Source organism: Acipenser ruthenus, chromosome 33 (genome assembly GCF_902713425.1).
Source record: "Acipenser ruthenus chromosome 33, fAciRut3.2 maternal haplotype, whole genome shotgun sequence".
Lineage (NCBI taxonomy): Eukaryota > Metazoa > Chordata > Actinopteri > Acipenseriformes > Acipenseridae > Acipenser > Acipenser ruthenus.
The window spans coordinates 5,963,883-5,984,992 of record NC_081221.1 but is presented as its reverse complement, the minus strand read 5'-3'; positions in this window follow the sequence as shown (position 1 = coordinate 5,984,992).

The window sequence follows — 21,110 nt, the reverse complement described above, 5'->3', positions numbered from 1 at the left end:
AGAGATAGATATTGAAATCACTTAACAGGACAGTTGGGGGAGGGAGAAGAGGAGATAGTCGAGTTCATCGAGAAAGTGAGTGAGAGGTCCAGGGGGACGGTACAGTACAATTAGCAGGAGTTAACAGGGAGAGGTTAGTTGGACAGCGTGAAATTCAAAGGTGTTAACAGAGAGTGAGGAGAAGTCAAAGGGGACAGAAAATAGTAAGGAGAGAGAGGAGAAGACCAGTCCCACCTCCCCGTCCAATGAGACGTGGGGTATGGGACAGGACATAGAGAGAGGACAAGGCAGCAGGAGTTACAGTGTTATCAGGAGACAGACAGGTTTCAGTGAGAGCAAGGAAATTGAGAGAGGGGTAGGAGGCAGAGATGAAAGCAGAAGAGTGACAGTTCCAGAGGGCACCAGAGACAGTGTGGGAGGGGGGGAGAGACAGAGGGATGAGGTTAGAGGGGTTAGGGGAGCAGCGGTGGAGAGAAGACAGAGGACGGGAGTGAGAGGATAGAATAACAGGGATGTGAGAGACAGTCATAGCAGGACAGGTGAGACAGATAGGTACAGTGGGAGCAGAAGCGGTGGGGAGGGTACAGACCTGTCTAGTAGTTGTCTAGAAGTTGGCGTCTTCCAGAGCGCTGCTAGGTTCAGATTTTCTCCAACAGCCTCTCCTCGCAGGTCTCGCTGGACTCCCACAGCTAGACTCCCGGCTCTATGGTAGAGAGGCTGTTCGGTTGGCTGCCGCTTCGCGCTGGCGCAAATAGGCTAGCTGGCGTGTGGAAGCGACATCGTGGGAGAAGTACAGTCGTGGACAAGTACAACGCAGTTAGAAGCAGTCTGAAAGCAGGTTGACAGCTGCAGAAGCTACACTAAACTAAAAAAAAAATGGTCTTCAAGCCAGTAATCTGTGACAACTGCATGATGTGGGAAATCCGAGAAAACCCAACAGAGCTCAACCAAGTTTGTGTAAAGTGCCGCACCATCCAGGACTTGCTTCAGCGATTAAGCTTGCTAGAAAAGGAGCTGGAGGAAATGAGACAGCAACAGGAGCTTGAGGAGCTGACACACCCACAATTCATGGAAGTCTGCACACCTAGCAGACTGAAAGCCAATAGGGAGATGGAAGAGAGTCGAAACAGCTGGGTTCAGATAGGCAGAAGCAGGGAAAAAAAGAAACTTCATCAAACACAACCACCAGAAATCCAGACATCCAACACATTTGAGCCACTTCAACATTTAGACGACCAAAACCAACATCAAGAGAATGAAAGCAACAACACCCAGGACCCTATAAACAGTGCTGACCAGGCAGCAAAAAGAAGGGAGGTCATGATTGTTGGGGACTCCATACTGAGAAACACAGCAAGTTCAGTTCGCAGTTTGGACCCCCTTACTACAACAGTGTGCTGCCTTCCAGGAGCCTCAGTCAAGCACATCACTGAGAATGTGGACAGGCTCCTAGAACGAACAGGAGATGACCCGGTAGTAGTCGTCCACATTGGTACAAACAACATTGGAAGAGACAGGCCAAGATCCCTGCAAAACAAATTCAGAGAGCTAGGAAGGAAATTAAAAGACAAGACCAAAACTGTGGTATTTTCTGGGATACTGCCGGCGCCTTGCAAAGGACCATATGGACAGCTGGAAATACAAAATCAAAATGCATGGCTGAAATCGTGGTGCACACAGGAAGGCTTCACCTTTCTTGAACATTGGAGCACTTTCTACAACAAGGACTATCTATACAGGTGGGACGGACTGCACTTAAACAGAAAGGGAACCAATCTACTCGGAGAAAGGATCCTTCAGGCGGTACAGAAGCATTTAAACTAGAAAGGAAGGGGGGAGAAAACAAAAAAACAGAAGGGAGACCACATCAAAACAAGGGCAACAACTCAGGTTAGACCACTATTAAATGTATTTATCTTAATGCTAGAAGTCTCAGAAACAAAATGTTAGAACTTGAAGCTACTGCACTAACAAGTAACTACGACGTGATAGGTGTTACAGAAACTTGGTTGTCTGAGAGTGATGGAGACGAATATAATATTAGTGGGTACACACTATATAGGAAAGACAGGCAGGACAGAAGAGGCGGAGGGGTAGCGCTATACATGAGAAATAGCCTTGAAGCCCAGGTGTTAAATCAGGACAAAGAAAATAATGCAGAATCAATATGGGTCAGAATAATGGACACAAATTCAAAGGGCATAATAATAGGAGCATGCTACAGACCACCAAATTCAGACGCTGAGCAAAATAATCTGTTGTACAATGACATTCGAAATGCGTGTAGAAAAGGAGAAGCCATACTAATGGGGGATTTCAACTTCCCCTGTATAAAATGGGAAAACCCAATGGGGGGCACGACGGATGAAATTGAAATGGTGGAAATGACAAATGACTGCTTCCTAACGCAATTTGTCAAGGCACCGACTAGAGGGGAGGCATGCCTTGATTTAGTCTTTTCAAATAATGAAGACAGAATAACTGAAACAGAGGTCAGAGAGCCATTGGCAAACTCAGACCACAACATGGTCTCATTTGAAATATTTTTTAAAACCCCAAAAGTAATGACTAAAGCTAAGGTTTACAATTTTAGAAAAGCAAACTACGAAGGTATGAAACAGAGACTAATAGAAGTAGATTGGAGTAAAATAGAAAAAACATCCACAGAAAAAGGGTGGCTGTTTTTTAAAAATGTAGTACTAGAGGCACAAAACAATTACATCCCAAAAGTAGACAAATCTAAATCTAAAACAAAATGGCCAAAATGGTTTAATAGATCAATTTAAAAAAATATTCAGCGAAAAAAGGCACTTTACAGAGCGTTTAAAAGGGACCAAAAACAAAGCACACAGAAAGAGTACTTGGAACTGCAAACACAAGTCAGAAAGGAAGTTAGAAAGGCCAAGAGAGAGATAGAAATCAATATTGCTAAGGGGGCTAAAACCAATTCCAAAATGTTTTTCCAATATTATAACAGCAAGAGAACATTCAAAGAGGAGGTTAAATGTCTAAGAGACACAAATGGCAAAATCATAGATGAAGAAAAAAAAATAGCAAATATTTAAATGATTACTTTTCACAGGTTTTTACAAAGGAAGACACGGACAACATGCCCCACATGTCGACCTGTTCCTATCCAATTTTAAATAACTTTAGCATAACAGAGGCAGAAGAGTTAAAGGGACTAGGAGCTCTTAAAATAAACAAATCCCCTGGGCCAGATGAGATCCTCCCAATAGTACTCAAAGAAATGAAAGAAGTTATTTACAAACCGCTAACCAAGATCATGCAACAGTCTCTTGACACAGGGGTTGTACCAACAGACTGGAAATTAGCAAACGTAATACCAATCCACTAAAAGGGAGACAAAACCAAACCAGGTAACTACAGACCAATAAGCCTGACTTCTATTATATGTAAACTTATGGAAACTATAATAAGATCCAAAATGGAAAATTACCTATATGGTAACAATATCCTGGGAGACAGCCAGCATGGTTTTAGGAAAGGGAGATCATGTCTAACTAACCTACTTGACTTTTTTGAGGATGCAACATTGAAAATGGATAACTGCAAAGCATACGACATGGTTTATTTAGATTTCCAGAAAACTTTTGTCAAAGTCCCGCATAAAAGATTAATTCTCAAACTGAACGCAGTAGGGATTCAAGGAAATGCATGCACATGGATTAGGGAGTGGTTAACATGTAGAAAACAGAAAGTACTGATTAGAGGAGAAACCTCGAAATGGAGTGAGGTAACCAGTGGTGTACCACAGGGAGCAGAATTGGGTCCTCTGCTATTCCTAATCTACATTAATGATCTAGATTCTGGTATAGTAAGCAAATTCGTTAAATTTGCAGACGACACAAAAATAGGAGGAGTGGCAAACACTGTTGCAGCAGCAAAGGTCATTCTAAATGAACTAGACAGCATTCAGAATTGGGCAGACACATGGCAAATTAAATTTAATAGAGAAAAGTGTAAAGTATTGCATGCAGGAAATAAAAATGTGCATTATAAATATCATATGGGAGATACTGAAATTGAAGAAGGGATCCATGAAAAAGACCTAGGAGTTTATGTTAACTCAGAAATGTCTTCATCTAGACAATGTGGGGAAGCTATAAAAAAAGGCTAACAAGATGCTCGGATATATTGTGAGAAGTGTTGAATTTAAATCAAGGGAAGTAATGTTAAAACTCTACAATGCATTAGTAAGACCTCACCTAGAATATTGTGTTCAGTTCTGGTCACCTCGTTACAAAAAGGATATTGCTGCTCTAGAAAGAGTGCAAAGAAGAGCAACCAGAATTATCCCGGGTTTAAAAGGCATGTCATATGCAGACAGGCTAAAAGAATTGAATCTATTCAGTCTTGAACAAAGAAGACTACGCGGCGATCTGATTCAAACATTCAAAATCCTAAAAGGTATAGACAATGTCAACCAAGGGGACTTCTTTGACCTAAAAAAAGAAACAAGAACCAGGGGTCACAAATGGAGATTAGATAAAGGGTCATTCAGAACAGAAAATAGGAGGCACTTTTTTACACAGAGAATTGTGAGGGTCTGGAACCAACTCCCCAGTAATGTTGTTGAAGCTGACACCCTGGGATCCTTCAAGAAGCTGCTTGATGAGATTCTGGGATCAATAAGCTTCTAACAACCAAACGAGCAAGATGGGCTGAATGGCCTCCTCTCGTTTGTAAACTTTCTTATGTTCTTATACGAAGAATCCGACACTTCCTCACCAACTATGCCACCCAGCTCCTGGTACTCTCCCGCCTAGACTAGTGCAACTCCCTCCTGGCTGGCCTCCCTGCGTCCGCCACCCGTCCGCTCCAGCTCATCCAGCTCATGCGTGTCTTCTCTTTTAGGAAACATTCCCTTTCAATTTGAAGACGAACACCAAACAGTACTTTTGGGAAAAGTATACCAAAGCCGTCGCGAGGGAGCATGAGCTGAGACAGCTGACAAGGGACGACTTGACACTGCCAAACCACAGTTAGCGGTGCGAGCGTGCAACCTCAAGGGCCCTTGTGCCTAGTGAAGGCATGGAGGGATCTACCACATTAAGCCGGTAGAACGTGGTGAATGTACGCGGAGTAGCCCAGCAAGCCACAGTACAAATATCAGTCAATGAGGCACCTCTAAAGAGCGCCCATTACGTAGCGACTCCTCTGGTAGAGTGCTCAGCCACCCACCCAGGTGGGGGTAAGCCGGCATTAGTATACGCAGTCGAAACTGTGTCCATAATCCAGTGGGACAGTCGCTGCTTCGAGAGGGCTTGACCCAGGGTCCTTTTACCATGACAGACGAAGCGCTGGTCAGAATGACGCAGGACTCTCGTCCTATCCACATAATTTAATCTCCGATCATCCTCCGAAGAAAAAGGAAGGGAATGGAAAGCCTCTAGTTCCACTGATTGGTTTAAATGGAAAGCCGTAACCACCTTAGGGAGAAAAGCGGGGCTCATGCGTAAGGATACCCTGTTTCCATCATCCCAAATACGTATACAGGCACTGTGCACTGACCGAGAGATATTTCAACTCTATGGAATGTATAGGCTCAAACGGGGTCTTAGTGACAGCTATCAATACCACATCCAGACTTCACTCAGAGAGGGTGTCCTTTCTAGGAGGACGTAGCCGCTGAGCACTCTTTAGAAAACGGGTTGCCAGAATATGAGCGTCTGGGGAAACTGAGTCAATGGAGACATGGCATGCAGATATAGCTGCTAGGTACATATTCAACAGAGAGGGGTACCTGCCCGCCTCCAGCAGATCTGTAAAATAGTTGCTATAGGGCAATAGATGGGATCATGACTTCTGGTCATACACCACTTTTGAAAATACCTCCACTTGTGTAGGAGGCACTAGCTTTCTGCAGTTGACATACGCTACTACAGACATGGTGTCCATGCGGACAAGGACACTGGAAGGAAATGCTGGAGAACCGCTTGCAGTTCCAGCGCATTTATGTGCAGGGTTATCCAGCGACCCGACCAGGACCTGCAGACTCCTCTGCCTGCCCAGACCGCACCCCAACACGAGTTGGATGCACCTGTCGTCACTACATTGGAACAGGGCTAGACAGTTGTGAATAGCAGCTACTCTGTCGTCTGACAGGTAGGCTCTCATTGTAAGGGAGTCCAGATAGAGTCCTAAGTAGACCGTACTATGTACCAGTATTAATTGGCTTTTAGCATCGTTGAGGGTGAGACCCAGCCTTGACAGATGCTCTGTCACTATCACCGAGTGGGCCACTGCTCCTTCCTGTGACTGGGAACAGATCAACCAGTCTTCCAGGTAATTCAACACCCTGATCCCTTGCAGCAACATAGGGGCTAGGATGGCATCCACGCACTTTAACAACATGCGGGGGGCTAAGGAGAGGCCGAATGGCAGCACGGAAAACTCGAAAGCGCTTCCCTGCAAAGTGAAGTATAGATATCTCCTGTGTGCGGGACGAATGGGGACGTGAAAATATGCGTCCTTTAAGTTCACAGTGATAAACCAGTTGCCCGACTGGAGAATGTGACGGTGCGTGAGCATTTGGAACCTCCTCTCCCTCAAGAACCCATTGAGGTGTCTCAGGTCTAGGATGGGACGGAGGCCGCCGTCCTTTTTTGGCACTAGAAAATACCTTCAGTAGAACCCCTCCTCTTGAGAGTTGGTTTCTACGAGGCAGATGGCTTGTTTGAAAAGTAATGTATCTACTTCTTGCCTGAGAACCAAGTCCTGGAGAGGGTCGCTCACGGATGTGACCGTGATCCCTCGAAAGGCGCTGTTTGCAAAATGCCATCCAGATAGGCCGTGAGCAGACCTGCCGTGTTGGCCAGACGCATGACCTGTCCTTCAGCTGCATACGCCCTTTTAATGTGGGTCCCTGTTATCCTGCATTGGCTATTAGGGTATGCAGGGTCCTTAGCCAGACCTCCTACAGGAGGACATTACTGCTACTGGGTCATCTAGGTCCCTGACCTCCCATATCAAATGTGCTAACCTTCGCATTGTCTGAGGCATGTCTCCCTGTGACAAAGCCTACTTGGTCTGGTTTAACCAACATATGTATAATTGTATTTAGTCTTATAGCGATAACCTGGGTTAAAATTTTATAATCTACATTCAGTAGATAAATCGGCCTGTAGTTTCCGCATTCCATAATGTCTCTTCCAGGTTTTGGTATACGTATTATTACTGAACTATTCATGCTAGTAGGTAATATCCCTCTATCCCATGCGTCATTGTAAATCTCACACAGGGCTGGGGTAAGAATGTCTCAGAACTGCCTGTAAAATTCACTAGGCAGACTGTCTTCAAAGCACGTGGTCCAGCAGGGTGATGCAGTATCCAAAATGACGGAGGAAACAATACTTGTTGTTGAAAAAATACCCAGAGCTTTATGACAAAGGGCATCACAATTATAAAGATACAGATCTGAAAGATAATATATGGGAGTCCACTTCGAAGGAACTGGGTAAGCCTGGTGTGTATGATTTATTTCCACATCATGTTAACGAATATGTACCAGTCTTGATCATAGTTTTGTCAATAGTAATTTTGAATAGTTGTATAGATCTGGCAGTTTTCAAACCTGTTGCATCGCTTCTGTGTCGCTTCTGGTGTGTATGGTCATGTCGCTGCGAAAGTGTCTCGTCACCAATTAAAAAATTGCATCGTGTCTGGTGTGTGAGACCATTAGGAGTACAGAGAGCAGTAGTCACTGTATGACATTTGTGGTGCACGAAAATACAAAGAAAAAAATATTGCAGTGGAAGGGCAGCAAAGTCCTCTTGGCGCATTGAAGGAGCTGAGAATCCTCACAGCTGAGGTCACTCAGCATGAAATAGAGTTGCTTGGAAAAGCCTCAGACAACATTGGTTATTACTATTATTATTATTATTATTATTATTATTATTAGTGACCATGATCCCTCGAAAGGCGCTATCCTGTGATATCACATTATTTTTACAGACAATTGCATTATTTTTTACACATTATTATTATGCAAGGTTATGCAAGTATCCTTATGAAATGATATTGATTTGCCTTCCCTTTTCAGCATGACATCCAGAAATTTGCCTAGCACTCTGGAATAGGTGGATTGGGCTAATCTTCCAAACTGTGGTCTGAAAGGAACCAGAGGCTAAGTAGTGCAGAGAACACAGCACTTACACGCGTGCAGGGATAGCAGTCCCTAGATTGACATGGAGGTTTAGCTCATCCCTCAATTCAGCTATTAGGTCTAGGATGACCTCCAGAGTGAGATGATAACGCTTTAGCACCACATACTCCGGCATTCCAAACAAAGTGACCCTGGATTAAATATGCAAAGTCTTCTTCATCTTGCCCTTCTCCAAATGTGTTCCTGCCTCTCCTCAACAAGTGCCAAGTGTCGCCGCTTTAGGAAGTGTATCACAGCAGTCACCCTGAAGCCAATGACAGGTCCCTGCAGGGGTGTGCTTTTATACAGCTCTTAGTTACTGGCTTCTACAATAGTTTGCACCTTGTAAGAAGAGGTGTAGTTTTTGGAGGGTCAGCAATTGCCTAAGTGCAAGGCAAAATCCTTACATCACATTATAATGTTTGCACCCACTTAATATCCATTTCTTCATTTGAATGCATTTCAATATAATTTTAATGGAATAATGATGGCAAAGTGCAAATTAAAATCAGACTTTACGGCTGCTAAACACGATTTACGGCAGCATTATGGTGGTTTTGCACCTGCAATTAACTTTGCGCATTTTTCTGTGATTTCACTTTGCGCCCTTTTCTGTGATTTTTCTTACTTCCTCCCCACATCCATTATAAAATCCACATCGGCATGGTCAGATATTGCAATAACTCCTGTATCGCATTTACTGACACCCATAACTAGAGTTTTGGAGATTAAAAACAGTCAATTCTAGATAACACTTTGTGCACTGAGGAATAGAATACATAATCCCTTTCCATGGGACGTATTAATCACCATATAGTCTGTGGGCCGAAGCCCAAAGTTTGAGTGATCATTACCAGTAGGTGGGGAAAAGTCTACCATATATCATTTGAAAGCTTAATATATCTAGATTACGTATCCAGTTGATAGACTTTCCTATTTGGCAGCTGTCTTGTAGTAAAACATGTAGGAACGGTACCCTATTACAGACATTTATTGAAATAAAACCACTACTGGACATTTATTTGTGACTATTATTCTCATTTATTTGATCTATTCTATAACAATAATACCTGAAATATATAGATGACGGTTAATTTATGACAAATGAATATATATATATATATATATATATATATATATATATATATATAATATTCATAGTTACCTTCAGAATGGCACAAACAATGCTATATATATATATATATATATATATATATATATATATATATATATATATATATATATATATATATATATATTATCTGGAGGAAAACACATGACTGAATATAACTAATTGTTCACTTTTTATAGTTCAAACTAAATCATCAAAGGCATGTCAATTTTATTTACATTGAAACATTAATAACTTTAATAACCAGTATAACCAGTATATAACGTAGTGCACAGCCAAACAGAAAACCTAAACTGCATACAAAGGCAAAAATATATGTCCTAACTTTGTTTACAATTAAACCACAGCTTTAATGCTTCTACCATTCAATTGTATTGTAACATTGAGTCCAACTTACAGTTTTGCTATATTAGGCTTACAATGTTTCCAAAAGTCTTACTTTGTTGACACACATTTTTCTCTGTTTGTGACCCAGTAACTCGTAGCTCTTTGAGCATATTTGTGTACTTTCTCTAACAATTAACTAGTTTCAAAGCTGAGACTTCCCCAGCAAAACTGATGCTGTCGTTCCCAGTAAATGCATGCATTCCCGATAAAGCCTCACAAGTTTCTGAACCAAGAGATTTCCTCACTTTGCTTATGTCTGTGTACTTGGTCCTAGTTGCTGTGCCTGATTTCTGAAATATGTGAACAGGTATCCTCGAGCAGAATGCAAGATAGAGGATTTGTACATCAGTCTCTTCTGAAACAACAATTATGGCCTTATAATTGAATGATGCAATGTGTGCAGCATGAAGCAAAACTCTGGTATCCACCTCTTCCTGAGTAAATTTCAACTCCTGTACTTCTTCAACATCTTCTCCTGTCAGCTTATAATATTATTTTCCACATGTCACATACAACATTATATCTTCTCTCTTAGCTTTGCTTGGTTGTGTTGTGCTTGCCATTAACTGACCATGAATTGAATCAGGTTGTTTTTATTTTTGGAACTTTTCAGAACATTTCTCCATTAAGTGACTTGCTGTCCAGGGACAATTTTCTTGTATATAAAGAAACCTGCAGCATCTGCTCTTACCTCCCTTTCAGTATTTGTAATTGAAATGACTTTATAGACATCAAACACAACATTGATCCTGTTGCTTCCTGCGCCTTCCTTAAGAACTAATGGAAGAACAGAGTCAGAGATTGCCTGAAATGTCTTATGTTCAACGCGTATTCCATTCACCACCATCATGCCATCCCCTATGCATGCTCGTGGCTTTGGAATGTTATCTGCAGACTTGACATTTTTCTCTAGTTCTTTTCCAAGAGTTGACTTGCTACCTGTGCGCCGATTCCCCTCTGGTGTGGCTAGAAACCATGGAAGTGGTCCAAGGGGATGAGCTAGCACATCCTGCATCCTCAGCTTTCTATTTTGTGCTGTAATGAGCATGCTGCCAAATAAGTTGCAGTCAGCCCTCAGCATTCTTTCTTTCCCTTGTATCTTAACTTTTCTGTTTTTCTTGCTAAGATCTGAAAAAGTATTCAGGTTTTCTGGACATTCTATCATGAAACTTCACAATGTCACTTTCAAGTCTGTTCATGGAACTAAGTGTAAGACCTTTCTCCAACTTTTGACCCAAGCAAATCTTTTGTGACAGCTTCAGTTGCTATCACAAAACATTTGCTTCATCCTTTCTTATTCTGGACTTTTGGAGATCTTGGTGTTGCACATCAGGTGAATTCAGACCAATCATGTCTCTCAGTGTACTTAAGCAAGTGGTCCTGTAATCTGCTGCTAAATAGTATTTGCTTAAGGCAGCTGGATTCAGGCTGAAGCCTTTCATACCACCTGGGGTCTGTGTATTCTTATTTCGTTTCTTCCATGGCCTGGTCAACAGGAAAAATTAATTTTGTGATATTCCTATTTGAACAGTAAAGCCACCCTGTTCCATATATTCATTGACCCTAGGATTTTCAGCTGGCAGGTGTACCAGGTCTGAGTAATATACAGGTAAGTATCGGGCATAGTTGAGTTGATCATAGGCAAAACACCAAGCGATAAGCCCACGTACCGCAGACAAATGAAGCTACCAATTATTTTTTCTTGAGTCTTGAGGAGGCAGCAACAAAACATCAACAATGTCTATATAAGACTGTAGCAGGGTGGTAGAAAGCCCTGCTGTTTAAATGTATTTGTTTATTTATTTATAGAACGGGGTCTCCCCCTCCACCCCTGTGTTACTTTATATTTTTGTATTACAATTTATTATTTATTTTCAAATGAGCTGCATCTCCCTTCACGACAGGACGGACCAGAACAGGAGGCTGGCGTGCCACTCCCACCTCCGCCAGCAGAGGGATAATACCTGCTGGTTCCGCCTCTACCGCCGTGGGAGGACGACTTGCCACTCCCACCTCGACCGTCGTGGGAGAACTACCTGCCACTCCCAGCACCACCACCAGAAGGAGAAGTGGAGGAGCCCCTGCCGCCTTTGCCGCCAGAAGGGGAGGAGCCCCTGTCGCCTTCGCCGCCAGAAGGGGAGGAGCCCCTGCCGCCTTCTTCAGGAGCAGAGCAGCAGGAGCTGCCTCTGCTTCCACCACCACCCAAAGGAGAGGAGCAGGAGCTGCCTCTCCCTTCACGACAGGACGGACCGGAAGGAGGCTGGCGGTCCGCAGCCACCCTTGCATAGGCTGCTGAGCAGAGCAAGGGGGAAAACCACCGGGTCGCAGCGGCTGAGAAGAGGGCCAACCCCAGCACCACCGCTGGTCCTGGCTCCCCTCCCGCCGTCGCCTCCCGAGGGTCTGCTGCCGCCGTCACCTACCGAGGGTCCGCTGCCGCTGTCGCCTCCCGAGGGACCGCTGCTGCCCTGTCATGCATCGCCTGGGGATGCCAGTTCGCCATCGCCTGGGGATGCCAGTTCGCCATCGCCTGAGAATGCCAGTTCGCCATCGCCTGGGGATGCCTGCCTTGCACCGCTCAAGGATGCCACGCCTGCTCCGCTCAGGGATGCTACGCCCACTCCGCTCAGGGATACCACGTCTGGATTGCCTGGGGCTGCCTGCTGCTCCGCATCACCTGGGGTTGCTGAAGGTCCCGCATCGCCTGGGGTTGCTGAAGGTCCCGCTTCGCCTGGGGTTGCTGAAGGTCCCGCTTCACCTGGCATGGCTATGTCCTTTGCTTCTCCTAGGGTCGCTGCCTGTCCTGCTTTGCCTGGGGTCGCCGAGGGTCCTGCTTCGCCTGGGGTCGCCGAGGGTCCTGCTTCGCCTGGGGTCACTGAGGGTCCTGCTTCGCCTGGGGTCGCTGAGGGTCCTGCTTTGCCTGGGGTCGCTGAGGGTCCTGCTTCGCTGGGGTCGCTGAGGGTCCTGCTTTGCCTGGGGTCGCTGAAGGTCCTGTTTTGGCTAGGGTCGCTGAGGGTCCTGCTTAGCCTGGGGTCGCTGCCGGCTCTGCATTGCCTGGGGTCGCTGCCGGTCCTGCGTGGCAGCAGGAAGTGTTGTGGCCAGACCCCCACGGAGGGGAGCTGCCGGCCACGAAGAAGGGGGGGGGAAGGTCAGGAGACCAACCCCCCCAGCCGCACTTTCACAGCAGGAGAAACTGTGGCTGGAGCCCCATAGAGGGAGCTGCTAGCCACTAAGAAGTGGGGGGTGGTGGACATACCACCATGGCCACCCCCAGAAACACCTTGCTTCCCTCTCTCCCGGGAATTTGAGACTGAGGGGGGAGGTAGCCGTTGGGGCCAAGTATGCGTTGCACAAACGGGGTGGGGGGTATATGTAGCAGGGCGGTAGAAAGTCCTGCTGTTTAAATGTATTTGTTTATTTAATAAAATGGGGTCTCCCCCTCCGCCCCTGTGTTACTTTATATTTGTGTATTATGATTGATTATTTATTTAAATGACGGCGAAAGCTGTGTGTTTTGGTGTATTATTTATTTATTATATTTATGATGATGTGTTATGGTTTATTTATAAATGATGGCGGAACCATGTTTGTTATTATTTTATTTTATTTAAAACGTGTTCTGGCAGAGGCGAGATTGGTGCTCGTCCTCTGCCAGGAATAATTAATAAACTCGTGCAGATTGTGGCCGAGGGGTAATAGAATAATTACTAGCCAGTTAAACCCCTTGGCCACGATATAAAAGCCTTCAGCTCTCTGCACAGAGGAGAGTACGGGAGAGCAAGCAAGGGGAGAGATTTAAAACAAAAAGAATCTCGGAACAGTGAAGGCGATTTGCCCAGCCTGACCTGGATCATTTATTTATTGTTTGTGTTCGTGGCTTGTTTTGTTTATTATTTTATTTTGCTCTGTGAGCGTCTTTTTCACTGCAGTACTGCCTTTGTTTGTTTTTGTTCCTGCAACTGGCCTGACGTCACCAATCGTCATTCCTGTCAGAGACATCTAAAACAATGCAAGTTTTCCTCGATCGTTTCGCAACACATCAAGGTAGGTAGAAAATAGTTTTGTGACTTGAGCATACGACTGATTTTGAAAAAGGTCATTGAATGTTTTGTGACAGATTTCTTCTGAGAGATCACTGGTAAGCTCAAGGACACAGTCAATAGCATACCTTTCTTCACTGTGATTCAGCTCACCCCAGGGAATTAATCTCTTCCATGCAACTCTTAGCAGGGCTTCATACACTAGTTTGTGCAACCTGATAGCTCTATTGTACATTCGTCCTTCCAAAGCAGCTGACACTGACCCTTTTGCAACGACACCAGACTCAATGGCAAGATCTTTCAATCCAGAATCTTGAAACCTTTTCCCAAGAATGACAAAGAGAGTGTATGTTGTATGGAAGACACCCAATCTGAAAACAATGTTGTTAAATTTGTCCATGTGTTTCCATTTTATCGCAGCAGCTTTGCTGTACAGGGCCTGGTAAAAACACATACAATACTTTCAAGGTCTAGAGGGCCCATAAGCTGAACCATTCTTGCTCGTAGTGGTGGACCTTTTTTTCCACCAGCATTGTACACTGGTATGCGTTGCTCACCAACATCAATACTTCTTTGTTTTGATTTCTGCACTTCTGGTACTTCTCTGAGAAGCTGTGGACCACTAACAAGTGGTTGAACTGCAAGAACATTCACTCTGTGGGTTGTCCCTCCCCCTGACAATGTCTCTTCCAACCTGTCAAGATTATCCCAGCCAAGAGTGGTGTCTACATGTGGTTTGTTGCTACCTGGCAAAGGCACACTGATGTCAGGTAACAGTGGTAACTTTTGCATGCAGAGAACTGTGCCAATCGCTAACAATTGAGAGTATGATATGCTGTGACCAAATCTGTTCTTTGTCGTAATCACTTCAATGTTGCCTGTGAGTGATTTCACTGCTGATGGTAAAAGTATATACTTGGGTGCTTTTATCTTTCCTCTACTAGTGCTAAAGATCAGATCTTGGCCTACAGTAGACTGGTCTCCAGTCAGCAGGGATTGTAGGAACTGTGACAGTGGTTGTGGTAGATTCACATCATACTTAAGAGTCAGGAGGGGGCACTCAATTTTAGCCTATATTTTAACCTCTTGTGTGCTACAGACATACCTGGTACATCCAGAAAATCGCTTCCCCAGTACGTCCAATTGAAATACATGGTAAATAAATAAATAAATAAATCAGGGTCGCTCATTGAGGAGTTATTACATAACATATTCAGTCGTTGGCTTTAATTTCACTATATTTCAAATATATTTGATGTGATGCAGTTGTTAAATGTGAAACATCCCGAATGAATTTAAAACAGTCTGTGTGTAACTTTTGTTTTCTTTTCAATGAGGATAGATAATAAAAAAAAGTTTACCTTTGATTAGTAGCTGTTTTATCGAGCTGTGCTTCAAGAAATCAACTTTGAAATCAGCTATTTGTCTACATCTTGTTTTGCTGATGTTGACGTATGCTCCTGACTCTGATCACATGACAACACTGTAACGTATCGAGTGTGTGGGAGGTACTAGTTGCAACTTTTTTTTTTCTTCAGTGGCGTAAATTCAGCGATCACAGGGTAAAAATAAACATTAGGAACCACATGTTTTTTGTATATAGTTACTGTGTGTGACATCTTGTATCTCAGACTTGTTGTGTCTGGTGGGAAAGAAACCAAAGGTGCACATATTTGGTATTTTTAAATTCAGGACACTCAGGGCAATTCAGAACCACCGTCCTTTTAACAGTGGAACAAAAGCTATCAGATTCACAGGTCCAAATATAAGGTAAAACAAGTGATTTTTGCTATATACCGTGGCATTACCTCAAATTACAGAAGGATTATGTAACACACCATTGACATGCTAGGTCATGTTACCCATTTCTAAAATCCTTTTCAGATCTTGCGAGTCTCGTAAAGATCACGAAAGCATATGATAGCATTGAGGACAATACTGAGTCAGAACCATTTCCTCCAGCAGGGTGTAGTGTAGGTGTAGAAAGATGTCAGATAGCACCGAAATGGAGCTGCCTTACAAAAGCGTGGGTAAGAGTACAATTTAACATGGTAGTAATACAGTAAAAGTACTTTCGAAAAACAAGATACCATCATAATTCACAATCAGGGCACTTCTTGAGTTGCAGACATAAGTATTGGCACCCCCTGTCTGAACTCAAATAATGTACCTGCAATCTTTACTAATACTTGCTACACTGTTAAATATGTATAGTTTAATTAACAATATGTTTTTTTGCAAACACTTGCTAGCTCCCTGCGTAGCCATGCTGTTTCTGTACTGTACACATGTTTTTGTGTTGTTATTTACAGTAAATTGCTTTGGGACATTGCTTGGTGTGAAATGTGATTTGAAAATGGAATTGGAAGGATCTTTCTGCAAACGATATTTGTCCTAGGCCAGTGGTTTTCAAACTGGGGTACGCAGCTCTCGTCAGGGTACGTGAGAAAAATCTTGTAAAAGGAGGACAACACATTTTTTTAACATGTTGTAGTACTTTGTGACTTAGCAATCGAATCAGCAATGTTAAATCTCCTTTCAAATAAAACCACAGCCATGCTGGTGTATGTTTCCTTTCTGTTGGGCGAGGTTAACTCTATAAACACCCAGCTGGCTGCTGACAGTGCGTTGAGCGCACACATGGTTAATTTATATATTTAAATAGCAGGGTGGTGGTGACAGCAGTGTGTGGCCTCAAAGATTGTCATTGTATGATGTTGCTTCTTTAAAAAATGTGTAGCATTTACTAGGTAAGTTTACTTTCAGGAGTTAAATGTTCAGTGTTAGTAATTTAATCAGTTCAGTGTTTTATCTATGTTTATGTTTAACAGTATTATTGAGTTGAGCAGGCAGCTGGGCCACCCTACTTAGATAATGAAATCACTCACTTGTTCTGTGCTAGACCTGGAGCGACATGACTTTACTTGTAATGCTTGTATGTGTTTTTTCATTATTAATTCATTTGGAATGGGGTACAGGCCCTAAAAAGTATGAAAACCACTATTCTAGGCAATACATAAATAAACAAATATTAGCCTGATAAAACCATTATTTATCCTGAAGTTCTGGTGTATCAAGTGATTCCCAAGTTTGTTTACTGTAAAATATTGTAAATTACATTACAGCCACCATACTTTTTTGACTAACTGACTATAATAGAAGATCTGGTATGTTCAACATTTTCAAATTGGACTTCTGGTTAATATAATTGTGTGCAGCTATTCATTTCCTAATGTGAAACAGCCTGCTCTGACTTGCTGCAGACTGAATGGTTACCATCAGATAATGCAAGGCAGCTTTTTAGCCAATGTAAGAAAAGTTCACACAAAATACTGGACCCCCTACAGATGTTTTCTTCTTAAAACCATTATCACAAATAAAAAAAGATCTTTTACATTTTGGGATAAGTGTTTCTTCTGAAAATTGCTACCAGATTAAACAAAAACAAAAACAAAAACAAAAACAAATGTTTTACAGTGTGGTGTACAATTGTGTGTTTTTGCAGTTGTGGTATTTCATAGAATATGATATTCTGCTAAATTAAATTGTTTAATAAGATCATAATATGCAGCTTTAAATGAAGTTTGTTGTAGTTTTACAGGGAGGATAGAATAATAGATGGGCTTCAGTGAGTTACAGGAAAATAATTCCATCTAGGGTTTCTGTGACGTCATAAATTACAAGACTGAAGGTCGAGTAATTTATAAACTATATACAGTATCTCTCTCTCTCTCTCTCTCTCTCTCTATATATATATATATACAGTGCCTTGCATAAGTATTCACCCCCCTTGGACTCTTCCACATTTTGTAGTGTTACAACCTGGAATTAAAATGGATTTAATTGGGATTTTTACCATTTGATTTACACAACATACTTAACACTTTGAAGGTGCAAAATATTTTTTATTGGACACAAAAGTTAATTAAAAAAAAAAAAAATTGTGCAGAGAGCTGCAGGCTTTTATGCAGGTGACCATCTCCCGATTAGTAACATATTAATCACTTAATATTAATTCGGGAGGCGGCCACCTTCTGCACAAGGTTTTTAATTTGGATGGGGCTACCCATCCACGCTACTAAACAAAACAAATAATCGGCTACGCCATCAATACATTTCTAAATAAATACAAAAAACATAACAAAACACACGGCACTTCGCTGTCATATAAATACAATCAAAAACCACAAATACAAAATAAGACAGGGGCGGAGGGGGAAACCCCGTTCTAAAAATAAAGAAATAATCCATTTAAACAGCAGGGCTTTCTGCCGCCCTGCTACATATCCCCCCCCTTGTGCAACACACACTTGGCCCCAACAGCCACCACCCCCGTCAGTCTCAAAGTCCCGGAAGAGGGGGAAGCAAGGTGTCTCCGGGGGCGGCCACATTGGGATGTCCTCCTCCGACCCAAACAGCAAACAGCCGGCGGATGTGGAGGAGTGAGACTTTTTGACCTGACTTTTTGGGAGAGAGAACTATGAAAAGAGCTCTCTCTATTAAAAAGAGCTCTCTCTATAAAAAGAGCTCTCTCTATTAAAAAGAGCTCTCTCTATTAAAAGAGCTCTCTCTATTAAAACCAGCCCTGGTGTCCTTCCTTTTCAGCACCGCCGCTGGAAATCCAGCACACCGTCGCTACATTGTTGTCAGAAGTGGAGGCGAGGCAGGTACCCCGGCACGCACTTGGAAGCTGGCAGGGGAGAGTGTAGAAATGCGAAACTAGACTCGCCCAAATAATTGGCATAGGCAAAACTAGATTGGCCCAGCATCGATGTTGAAGCTTTGTACGAAACTAGACCCGCCTGGGCTACTTACCTGTGTTATTCCTGTGTTCCAAACAAGGGAACGCTGTGTTGCTCCTACTTTCCTAAGGAGGGAGCGTTGTTCTACCTACTGGTGTTGCACTGATTTCCTGGCCAAGGAGTTTTCTCTACACCTACCTGTGCTGCTTCCGCTTTCCAGTGAGGGGGCGTGTTCTCGGCTGCCAAGGGCTGACACCTGTCTGCCAACAGGGGAGCCAAAGTCATTACTTACCTGGGGTCCCGCTTCAAGGAGACAGTGCACCACTACCGACTTCTAAACCTATAGCATATGACAGGGAGCAAGAAGTGAGGTAGTTAGCTGCCCGTACAGGGCTGTTGTCCATTGAGACCTAAACCATTTGTGTTTATTTATTTGTAAATAAAATACACTCACCGCTTGTAACTCCTGTGTGGCACCCTTCCTTAGGAGAGACAAACTACGCTGACTAGTGGCGAGAGTCAGCAACTGTTTCACAATATATATACAGTATATATATATATATATATATATATATATATATATATATATATATATATATATATTGTAAAAGAAACTCACCCACTCGGGTTCGTTGCCCCTTTAAAAATAGACCCAACACACTGGAATGGATTTTTTTACAGCGCGGTTGCGCTAAATTTTTAATGAACACAAACAAAACAAACACAGAATCAAATAAACACCTAGCTCTTATCGAGCACTAACTACACATGCAGGAACACCCTGTCTAATACGGGACAGCTAAGCTGTTTCCCCGTCCTTACACCAAAACACAGGTTTAATACCACACTTACTTTTTATTCACTTTGGCTACTCTGAGACAGAGCACCTCTTCTGCCTCCTTCTCCTTAGCAGCCACGAGCAGACTATCTGCCTCCCTTAAATACCCTGCACCTGGTACTAATTTAACAATGGCTACCAGGTGCAGGGGATAATTAATACTAAAACAATTAACAAATTCAATTAAACAATAAAGCAAAACAATTAAATTACACAAATGTGCATTCCGCACATGTTTTTTCTTCAGGGAGGCTTTAACCCCCTCCCTGCTGTCTTACATATCCCCCCCTTGTCTTTTCAAGACACCGGCCACTCGACGGCCACCTCCCTCCACCCTTAAAAGACCACCCACCCTCAAGTCCAGCAATGTCAATTGTCGCCCTCTTCCACGGGCGGGCTTGAGGGTGGGTTGGTCCCTCCGGCGTTTCCAGGGAGGGACCTAGGACCGACGAGGAGGGACCCAGACGGCTTGTCCAGGGCGACCACAGCACATGCCGGTGACCGGGAGCCAGGACTGGCAGGCAGAGGCGCGTGGCTGTGGACCGGCGCAGCGACGTCTTGAATCTCAGGGGGAGCAGAGCAGTAGGTATGCGGAATGGAGCAATCAGCAGGGGGAGCACCAGCGACGTCTGCCTTTTGCGCAGTGACGTCTTCATCCTGCGCAGCGACGTCTTGGATTCCAGGGGGAGTGAAGCAAGTGACCAGGCAGGCGACTGTGCCTGGCTGTACTGCGACCTGGGAGCCAGGTCAAGCGGAGGGAGGTCTGGGCATTCCGGCCTGGTGTCCACGCTGCCGGGACAAGGGACCTCCTTCGGCAACGCCGGACTGGCTTGCAGGGGAGGCGGCACATCCTCCCCCTTGACTTCCACCGGTGACTCTGGCAACAGTGGCTCCTCCCCTCTGGGCTCTGGAAGCGGCGGCTCCTCCCCTCTGGGCTCTGGAAGCGGCGGCTCCTCCCCTTTGGGCTCTGGAAGCGGCGGCTCCTCCCCTCTGGGCTCTGGAAGCGGCGGCTCCTCCCCTCTGGGCTCTGGAAGCGGCGGCTCCTCCCCTCTGGGCTCTGGAAGCGGCGGCTCCTCCCCTCTGGGCTCTGGAAGCGGCGGCTCCTCTCCTCTTGGCTCTGGAAGCGGCGGCTCCTCCCCTCTGGGCTCTGGAAGCGGCGGCTCCTCCCCTCTGGGCTCTGGAAGCGGCGGCTCCTCCCCTCTGGGCTCTGGAAGCGGCGGCTCCTCCCCTCTGGGCTCTGGAAGCGGCGGCTCCTCCCCTCTGGGCTCTGAGGCTGGAGTCAGCGGGGCTCCTCTCGCTTGCTCCCACCTTTGGAACAACAGCTCCAGTTCGGTCAGCTCCCGCACTTGTCTCTTCAGCGGGGCCAACCCCAGCTCTCTCTCCCATCTCTCATTTTGCTCTTTTTGAGCGGCGGTATTTTTATTGATCTTCTCGATCAGTTCTTTAAAATCCATTTTATTGGGTCGTAGGGCGCCCAAAACTTCTGACACCATATGTAAAAGAAACTCACCCACTCGGGTACGTTGCCGCTTTAAAAATAGACCCAACACACTGGAATGGATTTTTTTACAGCGCGGTTGCGCTAAATTTTTAATGAACACAAACAAAACAAACACAAAATCAAATAAACACCTAGCTCTTATCGAGCACTAACTACACATGCAGGAACACCTTGTCTAATACGGGACAGCTAAGCTGTTTCCCCGTCCTTACACCAAAACACAAGTTTAATACCACACTTACTTTTTATTCACTTTGGCTACTCTGAGACAGAGCACCTCTTCTGCCTCCTTCTCCTTAGCAGCCA